The 5,591-nt window shown below is 41.0% G+C and overlaps 1 pseudogene; it reads right to left on the reverse strand.

The window, feature by feature from the left end:
• Positions 1–504: 504 nt before the first annotated feature.
• On the reverse strand, positions 505–2,268 carry LOC118753743 (annotated as a pseudogene).
• Between the last annotated feature and the right edge of the window lie 3,323 nt (positions 2,269–5,591).

The raw sequence follows: 5,591 nt of genomic DNA on the forward strand, positions 1-5,591 counted from the left end.
CGAAAGTCGGTGTCAGGTTGCTTTTGGTATACTTTAGGTTAGTGTTAAATTTTTTGCAAAATCTACCAATAACCATGCCCACCTCTCACGTAGTTATTAAAAATACGTTTGTTTTTATATTATTATTTTTTCTTTCGAATTTTGCTGTTCAAATTTACATTTCGAATATATCAACAAGCATTTGTGGGTACTTTTGCATTAGTCTTTGCCTATGGGTTAATTACAAAAATCCTATACGTTCATAATATTTCATGTATTAATTATCAAATAAGCATGTTCTTAATGGTTGGTTTACTGTATACCATGATGCAAATGTTTGAAGGTAAAACCGCTCGCTCAATTCGTCGGCCATTATTTATTTTTTGAAGTGTCTACTTTATAAAATTTAAAGTTTGAGATCAACTCAAGTGCCAAATAAAGGTAAACAAAAAAAACAAATAGATGAAAATATTCAAATTTTCTTTTATTTGAGATTGAAAATTTGAAAACATCTTTTGTTATGTTAGCAAACTTCAAAGATGTTCAGGCTGCTGTATACTGCGGTTTTTGGATACATCAAAAGTAATAGAAAAATTTCTTCACTCACCCACAATTCCAAATTCCAACCGTCAGACAGACGTTTCATACGGGTAAGCGACGAGTCGTTCCGTGCTCAAGGTAAATATGCGTCAACTGCAATAAAAGTTAAGCCGTCGAGAAGAGTACGATGCAGGGTGTTTTCAACGGGCTCGAATAGTTGAAATAGTTGGCGGTATAAGGGCGCCACAAAATATTCGCGACAAGAAACTGGATTCGACAATGTAGATGTGGCTGGAATTTACGAATTAGACGGATAACGGCGTCTTCCCTACGAAATATGACTGCATTTGATGTTAACTTTAAAAGTTCGGGCCCAATACGCAATCTCTTCACCATCAATATTATCACAGAAGCTTAAGTCAAGCAACTGTAGCTTTCTACATTTCATCAAAAGCTCATAATAGCGCTCTTTAGATATCCCTGAAACACCCATCAAGTCCAACTGTTCCAAATTGGAGCAAAAGTTTGCAATGTTTTCCACATCACGATCGGTTATTCCTCGCACGGTGGCTAAGAATAGCTTTCTGAGTTTCTTGCAATTTAACAACAATTGCTTCAGACTATCTCCAAGAGAGACCTCCCTCAAACACCAGCCGAAATCAACTTCCTCCAAATCACAGCACTTGGATAATGCCTCTAAGCCAGCAGCGGATAGAAAACGGGATTTCCACATATCCAAAGAAACCAGATTATGATTATATTGGCCGATACGTTGAGCCACAACGTCCATATTAACTGCTATTCCGAAAAATGCCAAATTCAAGTGTTTTAACTTTCGATTGTTTTCTAGCATGGTTAAAACCAATTCAGGTACGATTACCGTTTGAAATAAATCTAATCTTTCCAAGTTTTTTAAATTTGTCAGACAAGAAAAGTTAAGCAGCGGGGAATCCGTCGAGCAATTTCGAAGGGAAATTTCCCTTAAGTAGTCGCATACAATTCCCAATGTCTCAATACAGCTGGCGTTTAAAATTTTACACGAATCCAATCTTAAGCATATTAGACTGTCTCCTCGTTGTTGAATAAATTTCTTAAATTCAGTTGGGGAAATCGTGTTAAACAAACCACACCACGATAAATCCAACTTTTTCAGCACAGTAGCTCTCGTTGCCAAGGTACATAATAGATCGTTTGTTGTACGATGCCAATACGGTTTTAGGTTCAATTCGCCGTACAACAATGGATGAGTCGATACGTCATAAAAGAATTTCGACACTTGTCCAACTAAGAACAGCGATATTAAATCCAAGTAGCTGAATATTTTCAACATAATTTCAAACGGCATGTCTTTGAGTCCAATCGTTGTCTTGCACTCCTCGGAATGTAACTCGTCGGTCATAATTTCTCTACTATTGGTTAATACGTATATATACTTTATTTAAATCGTTGGCAAAAAATTCTCTCAAGTGGTTATGATAATTGTCCTTAATATTGGGTCGAAATTGAATTCTTTGTAATTTCCGCAAAATCGAACATTTGCGTTGCCGTTCATAGGAGTCGAATACTCGTTGCGCACTTCCAATATTCACCTTCCTCCCGCCTAGTAATACAGCATCGATTACCGTGAAATAACCCAGGTTTGAATGATTAAGTTCTAGCCTTATAGTCCTAGATGCAAAGATTATTTATTAATAAATACTATTTACAAATTGCACTACTTACCCCGTTGCTGGCCTCGTGTTCATTGTGGAAATGATTAACGTCGGCCGCAATACCCATTAATGAAGTGTCAACAAAGAACGTAAAGTGTAATCTACGCTCTTTGATGACAGCACGCAGCCCTCTACCTGGCATGAGGTTGGAACGAGACCATTTAACTAAACACAATTCTTTCAGCGTTGCCGCTTTGCATTTTCATTATAAAAATTTATAACTTTGAAGCTTTTTACAATTGTTCAAAACAAAAAATTTGCTTATGTACTTACATACATACATATGTATGTGTCTACACCTTAAAAAAAAAAAAAATTGAAAGTGGTTGTTGAAGTAAATTGTTCATCTTCATTATCCAAACGCTCTGTTGTTGGTGATATGAATTTTTTTGAACGCGGCAGCGGCATCATGAATTTTTATGAGTTTGCCATAGAAGAAGAGGAACAACTGATATTTCACTAAAAAAAAATATGAATAGATCTAAGCGGGCCACAATTCCAGACGTGGTGTAGTTCCGTCGCTGCCAAAATAATTACCTAAGTTATACGAATGTTATGCTCATAAAAATTTGGTATTTTTTTTTTCTGAGCTTGGTATTTTTTTTTGTTTGAGATTTGGTAAAAAATTAAAAACTTTGTGGCAACACTGAATTCTTTATGAATCGGTTTAGTCAAGTTTCGCACCATTATGAAAAATAATGGGATTTTTTTTTTTTTTGGGTAGGAGGCTATGGTGATTAATAACAAAACACCACCACCATGTTTTTCACCCATTTTCTACGATATTGGCGAATTATTCTGTCAGTATACACTGCGTGGCATTCAATTAGCCCCGAATTACTTACACACTGCGTGGCATTGAATTGGCCCCGAATGAATTAGGAAATTTAAAATGATTAAATTTATGCATCAATATAAAACGAATAAATAATTAGAAATGGAAACTCACGAAATAAGATAATATTCATATATCCCCATACATATAGATACATATATTCTCGTCTATTTTTTTTCTTGCGTGCGAGCGCCTTAAATTCCAAAGGCGCAAGCGCGTAAATATAACACTGGTACGTCGCTCAATATCACGAGCGCCACTTAGAAACAACCTGAATAGCATTACAGTAATGCTACGGCCACACCAGGCACCTCATAGGGAATTTATAATGCTGGAGTTAAACGCATGTTAATATTTTATGTAACATTTCTATACATATGTACGATAGCAAATGCAAGAATACACGCCACTTGCCACCCAACCATAAGAAATTCAAAGCCAAATAGAAGTTTGGTCAACCAAATACTACAAATTGCAGAATGACCCGATTCTCAGCACTGCGCTCGAAAACTGAGAGGAGCTCGGAGGAGTTTCCAATCGCCTGTCGCTTGTGCGACAAAGACCACGGCATAAGACTTTGCCCCATCTACTGCGGTAAGACGGCAGAAGAACGACTGCGAGCGATCCTCATACACCGCTACTGCCCGAACTGCCTCTCGCCATTCCACCGTCTGCAGAATTGTGCTAGCGCCGACAGATGTCACAGGTGCCGTGAGAAGCATCATACTTCGCTCCATATCGAGACCAACGATAATTGGAGGCAGCCAGCACGCAATATAGAGGATGATGGCAACAGTTCCCAGGGTGCCTTATCTATCCACATAGAAGAACCTTATAAGTCATAGGCTCAGCAGGTCGAGGAGGCAGAGATGGAAGAAGCTACGACTGAGGTCGCTCCTGTAGAAGTAAGTGGCGGCTCGGAAACCCGTTCTTTCCGACCACCACTCGAACATGAGAAGCCAAGGGAGAGCAGCTCTGCAACTGGGTCCTTCAGACAGCCTGCCCAGTCCCAATCACAGCATCCGGGTGGCTCGGAAACTAGTTCTTTCCGACCGCCCCCATATCCCAACGGTAAGAGTCGTGATGGCGCAGGAACTGGTCCTTTCCGCTTGTCTCGACGTAAGACTGTTGGGAAAGCACCATATCGCCGACCACGAGAGCAGAACCGAGAGCAGGATGCGGCTCTAGCCGTTCGACGACTGGGGTTTCGAACCGGTCGCACAGACAACAGTACGATGGCTCCACCGATCTTACGCTCTTTTCAGCCGATTGCACCGACCGCCATCGTTCGAATCGAGTCTGGTGGACGCCTGCACCTGGTCCGCGCAATAATTGACCCCTGCGCGCCCAGCACGGTAATCGACGCCAGCCTGGCGCGGGACCTACAATTAGAACACGGAGGTTCTGGACGAAACCGGAGATGCTCGCTAGTACTCAGAGGAAAATACGGTGTCGCGGAACGCGTAACAACTCAGGCGACAATCATGGCACAACACAACCGATTGAGCCCGACAACGGACATAGACCCCGCGGCTGCCGCGCCATTTCAGTTTATGCGGTTGGCCGATCCAAATTTTTACCGGGCTACCCCGATCCGTCTGACTCTAGGCGTCGATGTATACGCCCAGGTCATGCTAACAGGGACCCCGCCATCTTCGGTCTGTGGCTTATTGACGCAGGAAACCATATTTGGGTTAGTGGTTTCCGGAGCTTACCAAAAATAAAAACAAATTAGAGTGCTTAGTTGATTAATACACGCAATAAAGTGCATTGAAAATCAAAACCACGTCCATTTTGTTCTTTTTAACTCTCTATTTAATTTCCCAATAGCTATCTAGGAAGAGGCGGTGCAACCTGGGTGTGGCGAGCGAGAACTAAGTGCAACCTGGAGCACTTCCAGTCTCTAGTGGTTACCGTCAAACTTATTATCTTTTCTGACGTGGCATGGTGGGTACCTTCCGTACTCCGTTTTTATAGTTTGCGTATCGCAAGGGGGGCGGTATGTTTAGGCCCATACCTAAATATGCTGCACCACCCTAATGCGCGTTAAATAATTTTGTATTTGAGTGCACACACACATATATAAGATACGGCTAACATTCCAGCCGTTAACAATATGCCCCGCCGTACGGTAACTAAGTTGAGGGGAAACTCAACGAAGGTTACTGTTCGGCGGGCTCAAACCCTTTTTCGTTTGTTGGCACTCCTTCACTTCCTAGAAGACCAGCATAGCGACAGCCAGCCACCACACCACGTCAGCAAGGTAATCTCATCAAGCTATTAGCAAAATCTCTATTTTCAATCCACACTGTTTTTATTAAACATTTTTATCAACTAATAAATCAAACATTTGTTATTATTGTTAAGCATTAAACACTAATACGCTGTTGTTTTTTTTCACTTTATTTTCTTTACGAGCGAGCGCCTTAAAAATCCAAAGACGCCGGCGCGTAAATACGTACTCTTCCGAATTTGGAAAAGTATTTTTGCATTTTGTGCAACTCGTGCAACGTGCAAGACTTCGA

The sequence above is a fragment of the Rhagoletis pomonella genome, unplaced genomic scaffold, assembly GCF_013731165.1.
Source record: "Rhagoletis pomonella isolate Grant_MI unplaced genomic scaffold, Rhpom_1.0 Rhpom_scaffold_02810, whole genome shotgun sequence".
In the NCBI taxonomy this organism is placed as follows: Eukaryota; Metazoa; Arthropoda; class Insecta; order Diptera; family Tephritidae; genus Rhagoletis; species Rhagoletis pomonella.